The 18,904-nt window shown below is 39.9% G+C and overlaps 1 long non-coding RNA gene across 3 annotated transcripts; it reads right to left on the bottom strand.

The window, feature by feature from the left end:
* Positions 1-3,357: 3,357 nt before the first annotated feature.
* On the bottom strand, positions 3,358-8,774 carry LOC148875460 (uncharacterized). 3 transcript variants are annotated; one of them, XR_016113196.1, is made up of 5 exons: positions 8,304-8,728; positions 7,689-7,955; positions 5,526-5,626; positions 4,060-4,399; positions 3,358-3,970 (listed from the first exon to the last, which is right to left on the bottom strand). It is a non-coding gene; the product is annotated as an uncharacterized LOC148875460 (long non-coding RNA). The 3 variants fall into 3 exon arrangements; XR_016113198.1 differs by having other exon boundaries at positions 5,526-5,595; positions 7,689-8,203; positions 8,304-8,684; XR_016113197.1 differs by lacking the exon at positions 7,689-7,955 and having other exon boundaries at positions 8,304-8,774.
* Positions 8,775-18,904: the final 10,130 nt, after the last annotated feature.

The raw sequence follows: 18,904 nt of genomic DNA, 5'->3' as shown, positions 1-18,904 counted from the left end.
TGATAGTTCCCATTCTCTCTCTCTCTCTGTAGTTAATGTTGGTGTATGTTATGTGGGTAATGTATATTTTAAAATTGAAAAAAATATATAAATAATTCAAAAGTCTATAATGTGTGAATAAACATCATATTTGTTGGGATTAAATTTGGTGATGTAAGACAGGATTGGATGGCCTCCGTAGGGGCGCAAGTTGGGATAGCCTCCGTCGAGTTGGGTACAACCTGAGTTGTCATACCCATGGTTTTCGGTCGGATCAGAAAAACGGGGAATCAGTTAGGTGATCAGTTTCATTTTATCCCATAATCATTATTTTGCTAAAAGTCGTTGATTTGGTCAGTAAATTAGGTTGAACAGTTCAAACTGTCCAAAGGTTTGGCCATTTTTAATATTTTTTTTTGTTCAAATAGACCATCCATTTGGTTTGAATGGTCAGACCGTTTAACCCAATAACCAGACCCATGATCGGTTTGTTGTTCGATTCGGTTTTAAAAACCTTGGTCATACCCCTAAAAACCGAAAAACTGAAAAAAAAAACTGAATCGATGATACCAAATCAAAAGTTCTGATTAATGGAACAGAAATGTTTGGTATTTTCAAAAAATTGAAGGTATCGGTTCGGTTTCGATTAACCAATATAAAAAGTTGGTGGTTAACCAAATCGACCGGTATACATATATTTAAATATAATAATATATATTTCATATATATTTTATATTATCTACATATTTTTCATATATATTTCACGATTAACCGAACCTTGAGCTCTCCTAAGTGTGATGACTTCAGCTTAGGCTTGGGTTGGATTTGGGTCAATGTTTTCAACCTGTTGTTGACCCAACTCATTGAACCATTCGAACAATTACTTAGCCATGATTCCATGTTTGGTTCTCTTGAAATTTGTTGTTTAGTCAAAAACCATTTAACTCGGGCGATTTAATCGCCAATCCACTATTTTTGTGAAAACCCCTTTTTGGCCTCAAATCGCAATTTTTAATATTTTTTTTATAAATAAAATAATTAAAAATTGAATTAAAAACATAAATTAAATATAAAATGATACATATATTATATGTAAAAGATAATTATACAGTATTTATTGATAAAATACGCATTCATACACACACATCCACACCAACACACACATTCTATATATACATTTAAATATATAGAATGCTAACATAGCACAATCTAAACCATTCGACCCGGACAATCAAACCAGTGACCCACAACCCAGAGGCAAAAGTGGGTTGGCCTCTGGGTCAGTTTTTAAAACATTGGTTTGGGTTGGCCCAACTCTAAGTTGCTTGTTGCTGAAGGATTTTTTTCTTAGACTTGAGATTGGTGGATCAAGGTTAATTAACTTATAACATTATTTTAACTATAGGGGCAGAGTTATGGTGCTTTAATCTTTTAGGCCCAAATACAAATATGTTTCAGTGCAAAACCCCATATTTGAGTTTGTACTCCTAAATTGATCCTTAGGCTAACTCCCCATTTGGCACGTCTTTTTGCGGGGTCTTTTGGCTGCTTACAAATCGGGAAGACCAAAAATCGGTCTATTCCCATTTGGCATGCGGAAGAGCTCGCCACCAAAAGATGGGGCATCGGAAAGATGCGAGAAGCCCATTTTGGGCTGATTTTGAGAAGCTCCAAATGAAGCTTTTCACGTCTTTCGAGTTTTAATCTTGTGCGGAAAGACCTGAAACGATGCATGAAAAGATGCATGTCTGCCAAACGGTCTTCGGGCTGCCCAGATCTTATGTTAAAATCTCAATGCGTCTATTGACTGATAGAGCTACTGGAAGATCTTCTCAAAAAGGCATACCAAACGGGCCCTTATTGGAAGGAGTACAAATACAAATATGTAGAGTGCAAAGCCTTGTACTTTGTATTATTTTGTATGTATTTGTACTGTACAATTTTTATTTGTACTCCTTCCAATTTGTATGTATTTGTACTGTATATACAAAATAATACAAAATACATGGCTTTGCACTCTACATTTTTTTTTGTATTTGTACTCCTTCTAAACTTAGCCTTAGTTTGGGCAAAAGTGCACATTCCATTGTACACCGTATATATTTGTATTTGCACTCTCATCTCTAGGATTGGTGGGCTTATAGGTATGGGGAAGGGCTACACAATAAATTGTGTAGGCCCACAAAGGAGAGAGAAAGAAATTATGATGCATCTATCCAATAAACTTTAAATGCAATAATCCAAGTCAATTTATTCTTTCTCCTCTTCATATTGCTTTTCAATTTAAAAATTTATGTTTTAAAATTAAAAAAAAAATCAAACGTGAGGTTGTTTGAGCTATGTTGGTGAGTAAGTGGTTTGAGAAATAAGTACTTATTGTTGTTTGGTAACCGTTTTCCCAAACCACTAATACTTATTGGGCTGAGGATGTTTGGCGAGCTATTTCTCTGATACGTACTTAATTTTGTAGAAATAACATTTTCAGCTTCTACTTCACAAATCCATATCAATATTGTTTTTGAATAATATATTGTTTATTTCCAAGGAATTTACCACATTACTACTTCGAGACACACATGGGTCCACATGTAATTCACGTGGAAATGCCACATTGGCCTACCTAGCACAATTACAATCATAACAATAATAATGATGATGATGATAAATTAAAAAAGAAAAAAAAAAATATATATATATATATATATATTAGTATTAAAATAATTATATAATAATAAATAATGAAAAACAACATAAATAAATAAAAATACTATTACAAAATAATATATAATATGTCTAAAAAGTAATTTTCCAAAAGTACTTTTAAAAAGTACTTTCAAGAAGTACTTCTAAGAACAGCAATTTCATAAGATACTTTCCCAAAAAGGCAAGTTCATAGAAGTACCTTTTCAAAAAGAACTACGAAATAGCTTTCAAAAAGTACTTTATACAAGGATATAATTGAAACAATTGATTTTTAGTATTTTAAAGCAACTCCAATAAGAAATTTCATAAACCAATACATGCTAAGCTGAACTACTTAAAAAAAAGCAACTTTCACAAAACTACTCTTATGAAGCACTATTATAAAAATACTTCCAAATCTTTGTTTTTCATTATAATAACCACATAGTTAATAAAATATGAAGAAAATAATTGAAGCTTCATGTCCAACATAAAGCATCCACTAACTAGCAAAACATATATGAAATTGCATCTCATATATATGTGGATGCATACCAACTAGCATATTATGAAATTGTATCTCACTTGAACATGTACATCATGCCCAATATGATCCAACTAACAAAACATATATATGTGGATGCCCAGTATACATTAGTTAATTTGGATACATCACTCCCACCAAACGACAGATTATTTGAAGACATAATCATCACAATTGATAATCTAGTTTTATATAAGAAAAAAATCTGATTCACAAAGCATAATAATAAATAAAGCAACAAAAGTTCAACATTCTATCTCAATCAAGCAAAATAATGGGTGAAACTATCACTCTCTCTCAGAAGGCTCGTACAACTTTCTAATAATCTTCAGATGCATGATCGGAGTCCAAACTGCAATAAATAAATCATTGAAATCACCCTTCAGGAATTGGAGAGTGGCAAACAAGTGCAATGGATTCCCCTCATCCATTCCGAGGATTTCATTAAGCAACTTCATGCACTGTACCACTTGAGCAGTAGTTATCTCAAATGCAACAGCAATTCTCTTTAAGCTCTTACACAAATCTATGCAGCCCCCGTGGTCTTCTTTAAGCTCATGTCCTAAGGAATGTTCGTACTTGGGTGAGTACTAATTGTTTCTGGTTCTAGACATCTTGCATGGAGGCATTTATTGGTGTGTGTGTCACTCATCAAGAAGTTCATCATTCAAAAGCACTACCTCCGGTAGTACACCATCATTCGGTGCCATCAAATATCCAAGTCTATCTCATGGGAAGACCCTTGTTCATTGCATCAAGATATATCTATGACACAAGGACATAATTATGTAAGTTCTACCTAAAAATAATTTACCTACTTTTTTATTTCATAAAAATGTCAAAATACATCATACCTTTAGATAATCTTCTTAGAAATCATCCCCAAGATCCCAACAGTGAACATTTCGTGTATTGGGTCCCAACCCGAACCGGTATGGGTAAATAATTTATGGAATATTTTTCATTCATTCTTTACCATATCTCAATGATCATCGTTTTTGGGAATAGTATTTTTTCCCTGTTATCTTGGTGAACTCCTAAATCACGGTTGACCATCATTGCCTATCCATGGTAGTATTGGTCCTATGACTGGCCATGACTTATTGTAAAGACAAATCGACCCAAACTTGGTGTAGTTCAGGAGTCCAGTAGCTTGGGAGCTTCCTCCATTTTTCCTTGACTACTAAGCATAACCTACAAATTTTAAATTTGCATATCTCAATCATAAACACAATAATAATGGTACTACTAACAATGTTAATAATAATATTAATAATATCAATAATGATTCAATTAATAATAATAATAATAATAATAATAATAATAATAGCAAGAATAACAAAACAACAATATTAATAAATAACAATCATAATAATAATAACAAAAATAATGATGATAATATAATAATCATAATAGTCATGATTGTTAATACAGACTTTATTAATTATTTTATGCAATAAGTAGCAATAAAAAATCAGAAATTGCATATCATTCCAAAAATAAAAAATATGATAGTCAATGCATTATGCAATAAAAAAATGGAAGAACATCACAAGATTATTCGGCTAATGCATACTACTTAATACATTATGCAAGAAAAAAAAAAACTAACGTATCACAAATAATTCAAATTAATATTCCAAAAAATCAAAATAAAATTTGGAATATGAAAAAAAATAACAAAGGAAAATAAGTAATTGCATATTATTGGAGTAATATTCCAGATAATCCAACAAAAAATTCATATTATGCATATAGATCGTTATATTGTGCAACAACACCCAAACAAACATCTAATAATGCATTATTATTGGAATAACATCCCTAAAAAATCCCCAAAAAAATCGCATTATGGTTTTTTTCACTAGACTATGCAATAATAATAAGGGAGAATGACCAGTCAGCCCATGTCAGAATTTTATAGCCTCATAATACAGGGGGAATGCATCCTGACCGTGAATTGTTACCAAATTCATGGGCAAGATGTGGTTTATAGGTGGGAGAGGGCTAGTAGTAGGGGGGGGCTGAAATTCAGAATTCTGCATCGGGTGTATCCGTATTTCTTATAATAATAATAATAATAATAATAATAATAATAATAATAATAATAATAGTGCTAATAATAATAATAATAATAATAATAATAGGAACATCATACCCCTCGTTGCTGGTGAGTTTTCGACCAATTTGCCGTTAAAAAATCAGATTTGCGCAAAAAATGCCTAGATCTAGTTCATACATTAAAAAGCACCAAAATACAGTCCAAAATCAGAATGTAGATGCAAGAGAAACAAAAAAAAAATGAAAACAATTCACATACCGATCGTTCTTTGCTGTTTTCGTAGTCGTCAGCCGCCTCCAATGTTGAACCCACTACTGCAATTTCATCCCTACATGAATGGAGAAGACGAGGGTTTTCTCCTTTTGTAGGGGCAATAAGAGAATTTCAAAATTTTAGGGACATACTAGTCCCAAAAAGTAGAAATAAGTAGCCCAAATGTAGCTTATTTTTGAAATAAGCACTTATACCTAACATATTAGCCAAACATGAATGAGCGATTATTTTCTACTTATTTTGTGGTCCCACCACTTATTTGTATAAATAATTCTTTTAAGTGAAATCAAACAATACCTTAAACTTATAGCCTGTCCATGGCACGGGTCTTGTCTTATTCAAATAGGATGATTTACTAAAATACCTCTATATTTTCATGGATTTATTTAAATTTACTATGTAGTTTTTATTTTATTAAAACACCCCTGTTGTTTGCAATCTCTTAACTAAATGGACCTTTTACTAAGAAGTGTTTGTTTTGACATTTGAAAATACTAACATAATCACCTAAACTGAGCGGAAAATGTTTAAGGACATTTGCCCATAATTCTTTATTTCAACATTACCCCTAATAATTCTCCTTACAAAAACCAAATTTGACCAAATAAAACTAGATAGAGTGGTTGCCCATGTCTTATTAGGAACAAAAATGATATTTTCATTTTTATTTATTTTTATTGAATTTATTCAAATGAACATTAGGGTCAAAACTGTCATTTTCCATTGTCACTTAATGGAAGATCAATTAAGTAAATCAATTGCAAATTATAGGGGTACTTTAGTAAAATGCAAATTATAGGATAGGTTTTAGTTAGTAGTGGCAATTAGGTGGATTGGGTTGGGGTTGGGCTTCAACCCAATCCATCTAACCTACCAACCTATTAATGACCCAATTATATAAAATTAAATGGATTGGGTTCAACCCAAACCCGCCTTGACCCAATCCAACCCACCTAACCCATTAATTTTATATTTATGCACTTAAAACTAAAAACTAACTTCATTTTGACAAACAAGTTAGTCATAGCTTGGTGATAATAGACTAACAGTGGTTGTTATTTACACAAGTAGTGAAGGTTCAAATGATCACATTACGTACATATTATTTTTTCAAGAGAATAAAAGACAATTAATCACTTGAAGCCATTTGAATACGTTTGGGTTTGACCAAACCAAATCGGTCAAACCAACTTGAACTATCTAATTGGATTTGTCTTCAAGCTAATCGACTCAGACTGGTCCATATCGGGCTGTGCACAAGTTTGGGACCAAGCCGATCGATCCGAACCAGGTCAAGGCAAGCATGCCAGGCCTATCCAAATTCAAGCCAGGGTCAATTCTAGTTGAATGGACTCAGACCAAACTGACTGATCTGAACTGGGCAAAGCAAGTTGGCTAATTCCATTGTAGTACCCTGAACTTTGGGAGTAGTGTCAAATCAATACTTAAACTTTCAAATGTGTCACTACATTACCTAAATTTTCAAAAAGTGTCAAGTTGGTTATTGTCATTAATTGACCATTAGTTATCTGTTGAAAATGTCAAAACTACCATTCAAAGGAAGACATTAGTCATTATCTTCTACATTGAGATTGAATCAGTTATCTTAAAGAAAAAGAGAGAAAAAACATGAAATATGATAGAAGTAAACAATAACTAAAAGCAAAGAAATAACTAGACAAGAATTGTTTCAAATCTAAATGTAGAAGACAATGACTTCATTAGTCTAGAATCTCAAACACCTCTATGGGTTCAGTCTCAAGAAAAAAGACAATGAATAATGCCTTCTTTTGAAGGGTAGTTTTGTCATGTTCAACAGATGACTGACGGTCAATTAACAGCAGGGACGAACTTGACACTTTTTGAAAGTTTAAGTAGTTTGAAAATTTGGATACTAAGTGCTAACTTAACAATACCCCTAAAAGCTCAAATTACTAAAGTGGAATTTTCTTATTAAAGGAAAATTCCTCGTTAATACCCTACAGTTCAGGGGTTGTCACAACGAAATTAATGGCATGTGAAATGACATAAATGCCTTTTAGACGTCATCTATTTTCTTTACAAAACCTTCTTGAAGTTCATGTGAAATCCTAATTGAAGTTCATGTGAACCCACTTGCAGAACGTCATCTAATTTTCTTTACAATACCTTGTTGAAGTTCATGTGAACCCACATGCAGAACTATTTACTGGACCAATATTGACTTATTTGGTGCAGCTCAAGCAGGACTGGAGCGAGTACGGTAACACTGTTCAAAGTTCAAACCATTACACGAAGCCGAACAAGTGGTAAGCAGCAAAAACAGGTCCTTCGCCATTAAAACCCGACTTAGAGGGTCTAGTCCGTCTAGATTACCACCACGAAAGCTAACCACGGAGTAGAACCAGATAACTTTGATGGGAGGATCAACCCTAGCTTGTAGTAGTCGAAAGAAAAGCGAACCAAAACCAGAAACCATAAACATTAGAAATGCCTTTCCGACATTCATCTAAGAACTGATCTACCGACTCTTCTAACATGATTTCATTATGATGGCAATTGAGCAATACAACAAATGACATCAAAAGACCTTGTTCTCGTCTTTTTTTTTTTTTGATAGGCTTGTTCTCTTCTCTTCCGTTATGACAATTCAATTGACTGGAGAGGTTGTTCTCTTCCACATTCTTGACCAAAACAGTAAAGACGGAAAAACAGGTAATAAGAAGTACCAAATGACGAGAAAGAAAAGAGAATGCACCACAGGTAAGAAGATCAAGAACTTACAGACACAATTTTAGTGACTTTGATGGCAGTGGAAGAGGAAGGCCCGATCTCTATCTCCGATATCTTGAACGGGATGTTCGTGTGTAGAAATTTAAAACATTTGCGAGTGAATTCGAATTGAAAGAAGGAACGAAACTGAGAAGTCTTGTCCAGGCTTTACTCGAATAGGCGGAGATTAAGGTTTTAACATCCATTGCTTTTGTTTGCAGGTGAAGCAGCCATGGATTTCTTTCTCTCTAGTCGAGCTCTGCAACTGGCGATTTCCCACCGCTAAAAGATTCCGCGCGTAAACCGCTAGTGTTCTGGTTCGAATGGAGAGAGAGTGGAAGGGAGAGGCCCAAATCTGATTGGAATTGAAAAGCACCGGAGGTGCCGAAATTGCTTGATCCGAAAGCAGCTTCTAGGAAGCGCGGACTTTGGTGTTTAGTTAGAGAGTCCACGCTCACACCCACAGAGGGTAGATGTGTATCCTGTACCGTCCACCGTTAACGTTTAGTACTTAAGTGGTCTCTATCCTGTACCGCCCGATTCTTGCTTGCATTGTCTTTTGCCCTGTTTTCTTCTTTTCATAGCTTTGAGGTCCTGTCTCTTGCCCTGTTTTTTGTTCATTGTCCATTGTCCATTGTCCACCCCCTCTGCTCTTCATGAGCTTGCAAAGCAAGGGTTTTCTGGCTATTGATTTGGGACTGTTGATTCTTGTTGGGGTCTTTTGGAATTTGGAATTTTGAATTTTGAAATGTGTTATTAAATGGGTAATTTTGGAATTTTGAAATATTATAAATGGCATGTGACATCATCATTCACCCAGATTTTCTACTCACTTTTTCTACTAGGTACTAGGGGTGTCCATAAAAAAACAGAAAAATCAAAAAATCAAACCGAATCGAGAAAATTGAATCGCAAAATGTGGTGGTTCGCTTTCGGTTTGGGATTTTTGAAAAACCGAAGGATCAGTTCGATTTTCGATTAACCTACAAAAAACCGATGGTTAAGTGTACTGACTGATATATATATTTTTAATATATGTCACATATTATATATAAATATATATTCATTATATATATAAATATATACTTATATTATATTTATAATGATCTATTTATAAATATATTATATATTTTTAAAATATTTTATATATCATTTATTATTTATTATATAATATTATACATATATTTGTATAATATATATTATAAATATAAAAAGCTGAAAAACCAAAGAACTGAATCGGTCAAAAACCAAAACTGGCAAACCGGGGGTACCGATTCAGTTTCAGTTTGGGAAATTGGAAAAATCGATACCACCAATTTAATTTACAAAAAAGTGCCATGATTCAGTTAACCGAAGCATAAACACCCCTATTTCCTACCCACTGTCTACCCGGTGAATTACAGCCACACATCTCTCAATGAATAGAGATGTGTAGCTCCCGAATGCATAATCATGTGCTTATATAAGTAATTGATTGCAAACTGTAACGATTAAATTGACAGTTTTGGGAATTCCGATACTGCCAAGGATGCTAAAATTTACCCTTTCACTAAATCATGAAAGGGGGTGTTCTAATAAATAATCCATACAAATATGAAGATATATTGGATTAGTGAGGGGTTGGATTGATCAAAGCCTCAATCCTAATGGTCAAGTCCAACCAAAGTTAAGAGCCCATTTGGAATGTTGTGCAAGCTTTATGTAAGAGAATACATGTGGTGCACGATGGCCCTCGAAAGCTTGCCATGGTCAGTAAATGGTTTCTTATTTGCATTTTGCGGTGAGTAACCACAATCAGGCTATGAACTACGGTTTATAATATGTGTTTGGAAACGATACAAATGGAGTGTAAATCTTGGTTCAGAGTAAATTTGTACTCTGGTTCACTTTTGTCAATGTTGGGCAACATTATATTTATGCATTGATAAATGACAGACCAATACATATTTACATTGATAATAAGATGTAAAAGTACATCAATAAAAAAGAAGTAAATTTACATTCAAATGGGCTTTTGATAAAAAAAAATTATACGTTTTGTTGAAATTTTTATTTACATCCATTACAGCTAAAAATCTGTTTGGTAAGAAGATAAATTTATTGGTATAAAAATAATCCAATTTTACAATTTATATGCACCATTTTACATTCTACATATTTACATTCACACTTATTTGCATCGTTTCCAAACACAGCCATAACGATATATAAATCCATCTCAATTCCCTCACACAACTTCCTGACTTTTCATATGAGGCCAATCTTCAGAAAGCCCTCCCAAATGGGCACCAAGTTGGGTTCATATTTTTGAACCCTAATCGAGACCTCATCCTTAGCCATTTGAAGAAGTTACACCCCACTAGGGTCCGAACCAGACTAGTGACATTTACTAACAAGTGGCAATCAAACCACTCACTAAGCAAGTAATATGATCTCTCAAGGTGAATTTATTGCAGAATTTTTATAGATTTTGATGTAGATTTTCCAACTGCAAAGAAACACTTTGTTCACTGGCCAATTAAATGCAATAAAATCAGTGCAAGTTACAGAGGCTCCAATCTTGTTCACGAGTCTAATGCCCCAAATCCCATAGTCTTGACCATAGTTGTAAAACAGCCTCAACTCACCATCTGCATTTAGTTACTAGTTTACTACCACTGCCTTGCTGCAGCATGGACCCCCCAAGTTTGCAATGATCTATTGGTGCACTATGAGTTTACTTTTGCTATGATATTATTCCTAGCACAGTGTTAAAACAGAAAATCATGACCTTAGATGTACTACCGTGTGGCCCCATCAAGAAGTTATTTCATCTAATTCAAAGTAGGGCCGTAACAACAAATTTATTTATTTTTGTTTTTTTTTATGGAAGATTAGGAAGGGCCCTGCCAACGGCATCAACAAATACTAGGACAAGCACACTTGGACAAGAGATTTGGTAACGAAGTTAGCATTTTATACTTCTTTGGCTCAGGTCCATTCAAATTTTGACAAAAGATCAACCAGAGCCCACCTAAGTTTCAACCCCTATTGTAATGTTTGCATGGAATTGAATATTTACATTCAAATTTAATTTATTAATATTCAGATTTTAATTGAATTTAAATTTTAAATACATTAATAAAAAATAATATTTAATTTTATGTAAATATAATCAGATAAACTTAAATATTATTGTATCAGTTGACATCAGAATGGATAGGGGTGGATCCATAATAGGATTTGGATCAACCTTATCCAGATCCTATTTGGGTTCAAAGTGAATACTGTTTGCAATTAGACATGTTCTGTGGGCTTAAGTATGGCTTTCTTAAATAAGTCCGGCCCGATTCTATTGTATATAATAAAGAAATACTTGTGTTATATAAAATAAATATTTTAAGTACAAATCCGACTTCGGACTCAAATTCAGATCTACACATTTTATGTTGATAAAGAGGCAAAGCCCGACAGAGCCCAATCCCGCCATGAACAGGTCTGTTTGCAACCTTATTGCAACTTGAATGCTTCAAACTACTCGCTGACCATACGCCAACTAAAGCACGGGTAGCACACACAATATATATTATTTTATGCCTTTTCTCCTAAGAATCTGTCACTATTTCTCTAACTTGGATATATCAATTTTCTTCATTTCTTTCTTCCATCGTTTTTGAGAATCATTTCGTTTCACTATAATTTCAATATAATTACAAGCCAGAATATTCTTTTCTTTTTCCCTTAGGCTATATTTGGCCTGAAAGCCAGAATATTCTTTTCTTTTTCCCTTAGGCTATATTTGGCCTGAAAGCCAGAATATTCTTTTCTTTTTCCCTTAGGCTATATTTGGCCTGAAGGATAACGTAAGGGAAAGGAATGAAAAGGTAGGAAAACCTTTATAAATTTTGTATTGGTTTTTTTATATTTTCTTTCATTTTCTTACCTTTTTCTTCAAATCAAACATGTGCTTAGGTTATTGATGAAGGAAGATTTGGCCCGATCTCGTAGTTACGCAACACGTGGCAAAGGCAACAACTCGGCACAAACAACGCGCAAGGCAAGAGCACTAAAGGAATCGGTGGTCCGAACTCCCTACTAGGAGCCCGAACTCATTACTGTGAACCCGAACCCTCTCTTAGGCCCCAAGCAAACCCGAACTGTCCTGCCTTGTAGCAGTTCGGGACACCTCACCGAACTGGCCTGCCTTAAAACAGTTCGGGACACCACCGAATTGGCCTGCCTTATAGCAGTTCGGGACACGCCTCATCGAACTGGCCTGCCCTATGGCAGTTAGGACATACCTCCGAACTCAAGACTTCACCTCACTCACCACTCCAGCACTTCGCCTCCAGGGTGCCAAAATTGAACAAACCGTACCATGCCTAATACCGAGGAAGTTTGTACCCAGGGGCGGTGCACCTGGCTGACTTGGGATCTGACGCTTGATGGCCGCACTTCAAACGGCCACCTGCCACTGCCATCTCCAGTTACAGAGATGGCACCGACAAGGAGCAATGGCGGTTCTGTCCCAGCAGAAAGGACGACACCCGAACTGGTAGAAACAAAGATAATCATACCCAACTTGACAGAGGCCTCAGAGTGAGTACGCGAAGTGGTTATAAAAGGCTCCCTACCCCCAACAACAAGGTATGTGAACTTTGTGCCATCTGGTCTTTACTTTGCCTTTGAGAGAATACTAACTTGAGCTTCGGAGCTATCTCACCGGGTTCCCCTGGAGTTCCCTCATCTTCTCCATTTCAGGCTCCCCGTTGCTCCAGTCAGAGGCAAAATCTTTGACAGCTATGACCGGCCGGATTGCGTTACATCAATTGGCGCCGTCTGTGGGAAAGCTTCTAAAAGCCTCCCTCTAAATCTCTCTTACCTCTCTTACCTACTCTTCTTCCAAAAAACTCCAACACCCATGGCTTCCTCCAACAATGCCGAACGTGGCACAGAAATGACCACCACCGGAGAGCAACTCTAAGTTCCCGTGGTGTGCATTGGGCAGTTCACCATCCCTCTTTCAGTGGATGGGATCCCCAGTTTGAATGTGCCACAAGCAGTGGCGCCCCTGAACCTTCCTTTGTTGAACACCCCTCTTCCACTCCCTATCGAAACAACCTTCACTGAACCAACTGTTGTCCCACTGGCGACCCGCCAGAACTAGCTGGACGACCTAATGCAATGCATGCGGGCAATGCAAGCCCAAATGCAACAATTCCAGCAGCACCAACTCCAGCAACACCAAGTACTACACCACCTCTCCCAACACCATTATCAGCAGCAGTTCCCTCAACTACCCCTAAACCAATCACTGCTTCCCCCCCGGCACCCTGTTTTGAAGGTGGTTAAGGCCTCCCCTCAAGGTGGACGCCCTCATCGAGGAGAAGCTTCCCAACTCCAGAACCCCCCTAATAGCCAGGCCTCATCCCTAGGCCGAAAGCAAAGAAAAATTACCCCTGCCTCGCAGCTCGCAGGTGGGTCGGGAACCTCGCCCACAAAGTCACCTCGGCGCTCCAAGCCCAAGCTCCCACTCACGGAGAACCAGTTTAGCGCCCTAGCAGCAGACCAACATTCCAGGCCCATCGAGCTCGGCAACACGGAGGCCAGCAGTGCCAGCACTAGGCCCACTCAAAGAAGGCAACGAAGTCGCCAAACTGCTACTCGTGTCCTACCCGAGCTCAGAGGCAAGGAAGAGACGAGCTTGGATGAGGTAAAAACTCTCCCAATTCTCTCAGTTCCTTCCCCCCTTTCATCAGAACTTTTGGCAGTCCCCATGCCTAGAGACTTCAAACTTCCATCTCTGGACAAGTATGATGGGTCATTTGACCCCAAAGACTACGTCGACACATTCCAGTCACAAATGCACCTTGCTAGGGCCAATGAGTCATGCATGTGCGTGGCCTTCACCACCACCTTCAGGGGGTGGTCCGCACTTGGTACCGGAACCTAGCTCCTGGGTCAGTAAGAAGTTGGGCCCACTTCGTGCAGATCTTCACCGCACACTTTGTTACCAACAAGCGGTGCCCCAAAACCGAGGAAAGTATCTTCGGGGTAATCCAGAGGGAAGGAGAATCCATCAGGAGCTACATCAAGCGGTTCAATGAAGCATGCTTGCAGATACTGCGATTAGACCCCGCGGTATAGCTCGCGATGGCGAAAAGAGGGGTAATGCACAAAGAGTTCAAATGGCACATGGTGGCCAGCCAGCAAGCAACCGTGGCCGATTTCCTCAAGCTTGCGGACAAGTTCATGAGAACAGAGGAAGAAATCAACCAAAGAACCGAAGGTGGGGTCAAGAAAAGAAAAAGAGAAGGCGATCCCTCCAACCTAGGCGACAGAAGAAGCCAGACCCGAGAGGCGAAGCCAAGCCAGCCGTCCCAAACTCCCTTAGCAGTTCGGATGGATTACACGCCATTGAACACAAGGCGGACTGAGATCTTGATGACGATCAAGGACACCCCCTACATAAAGTGGCCACCTCGCCTAAAGAGTATTCCAAACAAGAGAAATAAAAATCTATACTGTAGTTTTCATAAAGATCATTGTCATAGTACCGAGCAATGTAATAATCTCCGGGACGAGATAGAGGGACTCATCCATCGCGGATACTTGAGAAATTTTGTACATAATGACAATAATAATAAAGCAGGTCGGAAAGGGGAGCACGAAAAGGATGCCCCCGAGTCCAACAGTAGACCAGCCGAAGCCTTGCAGCGACCTCCTCTAGAAGAGAGGCCAGTTCGGGGAACCATCCACGTGATAGTGGGTGGTTCGGTGGTAGCAGGTTGCACTTCGGCAATAGCATGGATGTCAGTTCGCGGGGCAGCCCGGGAAGAGCATAACCCTCCAAAGAGGCCAAAGACGAAAGAACCAATCTTTTTCACAGAAGATGACACACGAGGTGTTCACTATCCCCACGATGACGCGCTTGTCATAAAACTAAGGATTAGCAACTTTGAAGTCCAGCGCGTACTTGTGGACTCAGGCATTTCGGCGAACATCCTCTTCAAATCGGCATTCGACCAACTACAATTGTAGAGAAGCGAGTTGAAGCCTGCACACACTCCTCTGGTGGGCTTCAGCGCAGAGGAAGTCAGGCCCCTGGGGAAGATAACAGTACCTGTGGAAGTCGGCACATGGCCTTGCGCGATAAGACTCAACCACGATTTCCTAGTGGTCGCGACCCCCTCCCCATACAACGCCATAATAGGGTGGCCAATTACGCATATTCTGCGGGCAGTGGTCTCCACCTACTATCTGGCAATGAAGTTCCCCACAGACTTCAGTGTGGGCATAGCACGGGGCGACCAGCTTGAGTCTCGCAAATGTTATGTTGCCGCCCTAAAGTGAAAAACCAAGGCAGCCGACGACCTCGAACTGGAGTGGCCTACGGAGCAGGGTGAGGAACGAGCTTTGCCCACTGAGGAAACGGTCACGATCCCGATCTCAGCTACAGATCCGACACAAACGCTACAGATCGGTGCTTCCGTCAAGGAGCCTCTACGAACTGAACTGGTGAGTTTCTTACTTCAAAATTTAGATAATTTTGCATGGTCCACGGCGGATATGCCCGGTATTGACCTTGGCCTTATAGTTCTAAGGCCTCGCCCTCCTCGGGTCTGGCTAAGGTTGGCACAGTTGCGAGGTAGGTCTTTAGCTCGTCGAACACGAGCTGGCAATCCCGGGTCCATTCGAACCCTTTGCCTTTGATTGCTTTAAAGAAAGGCAGACAGCGGTCTACCGATTTGGACATGAAGCGGCTGAGGGCGGCTATGCGGCCATTTAGCCTCTGAACATCTTTTACTTTTCGGGATGGTCTCATATCTAGGATGGCCTTTATTTTGTCCGGATTGGCCTCAATACCTCGCCGGTTGACAATGTACCCTAGAAACTTACTTGACGTGACACCGAAGACACACTTGTTTGGGTTCAGTCTCATTCTATATTGACGCAGAATTTGGAAGATAGAATCTAAGTCTATTATGTTAGTAAAATTCTACAGGGAGCAGAGGCGAGATACCCGCAGATAGAAAAGTTAGCGTACGCACTAGTAATTGTAGCTTGGAAACTTCGCCCATATTTCCAGGCTCACACCGTCGTCGTCTTGACTAACAAACCTCTGAGACAAGTCTTACTCAAGCCCGAAGTTTCCGGTCGACTGACGAAGTGGGCCATCGAGCTCTGCGAGTACGACCTCCAGTACAAGCTACGGACTGCCATTAAGGCCCAAGCCTTAGCAGATTTTATCGCCAAGTGCACATTCAGCCTCGAAGCCCCTGAGCAGGTTGAGCCCGAGATCCCCAATTCGGGTGAACCCGGAGCTCCCAAGCCAATAGAGTCTGAACCCCGTGAAGTAACAGCCAGTATGGCATCTCTCCTGGTTAGGCCGAGCGTGAACTGGGATGAGGAGACTTGGATCCTTCACGTAGATGGCTCCTCGAACCAACAGGGCAGCGGGGCTGGAATAGTCTTATGCGGCCGGAGCGGCACAAAATTGGAATACGCACTACGCTTTGCGTTCGCGACATCCAACAATGAGGCAGAGTACGAGGCACTGATAGCCGGGCTGAACCTAGCACAAAGGGTAAGGGCAAAACACATAGTCATCTGCAGCGATTCCCAGCTCGTGGTCAACTAGGTTATGGGCGAGTACGAAGCACGCGAGCTCTCCATGATCGCATACTTAGCAAAAGTAAAAGAGGCCCTGCTCAACTTCCAGTCACACTTCATCAGGCAAATCCCGAGGTCAGATAACACTGAGGCCGACGCTCTGTCTCGGTTAGCTAGCACGAGTCACAACACCATGAGAACCGTGTACATAGAGGACTTACCTCGGCCTAGCATTCTCGGTGGGGCAGAACAGGTCGCTCCCATCCTTGAAGCAGAGCCGAGCTGGATTGATCCACTCGCGAACTTCTTGCTAGATGGAACCCTCCCTGCGGACCGCAATGCAGCCAAGAGGGTGCAGCGCTAAGCAGCCAAATACATCATAATAGACGAACGGTTGTACCGAAGGTCCTACACGCTTCCCTACTTCTTTTGGAAGAACATAGTATGTCGCTTTGGGCTACCTCGGTTATTGATCTTTGACAACGGCAAACAGTTCGAGGATATCATGTTCCAAGAATGGTGCCAGAATATGGGAATCCGTCAGAACTTCACATCGGTCGCACACCCGCAGGCAAATGGTCAGACAGAAGTAATGAACTGAGCCATCCTGCGTGGACTGAAAGCACGTCTAGACCAAGCTAAAGGGTTGTGGGCGTACGAGCTACCAAGTGTTTTATGGGCTCACCGGACTACAGAAAAAACCGCCACGGGAGAGACCCCCTTCAACCTCACCTACGACACTGAAGCAGTAATTCCAACAGAAATTGAAATACCTACACTACGACTAGAAGATATGACGATCAGACAAATGAAGACGAGTTGCGTACCAACCTCGACCTATTGGACGAGGTTAGAGACATCGTTCACATCCGGACAGTGGCCTACCAGCAGCAAGTAGCTCGGTACTACAACGCCAGAGTAAAGAAGCGAAGCTTCCGAGTTGGTGACCTGGTTCTCCGTAAGATTATGGTGCTCGAACCCGGCGTGGGCAAACTTGGACCAAATTGGGAAGGGCCCTACATAGTAAAGAGAGAGCTCGAAGGGGCATACGAGCTTGAAATCTTAGAGGGCAAACAAGTACCCCGAGCGTGGAACATCGTTAACTTAAGGCGATACTACCTATAGACCGCCAAGCGAAGTGGACGAAATCGCTACAAGAGCCTAAGGGCCAGGATGCCGAGCTAACGGAGGAACCTCGGCATAAGCAAGAAAAGAAAAAGCCAAAAAACTCAGGCGAGCGGAGACTAAGTATAAAATACCGAAATAGGTCGTGCGAGTGCAATAACCCGGGCAAGAAATAGATCAAACTTATTGTTAGTTCGGCAAATATGCCAGTTCGGGAGAAAGAACAACAAACACTTAACCAAAAGACTGCCCATTCCATTGCAAGATAAGGAAGAGAACTGTTCACAAGCCCGGAGCTACTTCTTCCTCATCAGAAGGCACTTCAACGACACCTGAAGGTCCTGCCTCACCCTCGGAATCCGGTTCGCCATCAGCGGCATTGGCCATCTCCTGAGTTATATGCGAAGTGGATATGGCACTAATATCGAGCTCGGGGTACGTGTTCCGGATCATCCACCGGCTCAGTTTGAATCTCCTTCTGTAAGAATCCACCATCAGGTCGTCAAAGCGCGGTGAGGCGATATAGTCATCAATGACCTTCTTCTTAGCATATTTGAGGCCTTGGGAAAAGATCTGCGTTTTCTCCCTTATGTCCTCCTGAAGGTATTCAACCTGATGCTGCAGGTCCAGCCTCAGGTCCGCCATATGTTTCATGACCACCCCCATGGCCTTGGCATCCCTCTGAGACCTTGCTTGCCTGGCCATAGCAACGCGAGCAGCCTCTTCGGCAGCATGAGCGGCCGCCTCAGCAGCTCGGGTATTCGCCTCGGCGGCACGAAAAGCCTCTTCGGCAGCTCACGCCTGCCTCGAGCTCCTCTCCACCTAGGCTGCTAAGGCGTGAATAGAAGAGTTCACCTGCCAAAAGGAACAAGTGATTAACGACAACAAGAAGTATA

This window comes from Nelumbo lutea, chromosome 1 (assembly GCF_056320005.1).
Source record: "Nelumbo lutea isolate HS-2025 chromosome 1, American lotus-T2T, whole genome shotgun sequence".
In the NCBI taxonomy this organism is placed as follows: domain Eukaryota; kingdom Viridiplantae; phylum Streptophyta; class Magnoliopsida; order Proteales; family Nelumbonaceae; genus Nelumbo; species Nelumbo lutea.
This window is presented reverse-complemented; position numbering and strand designations above follow the sequence as displayed.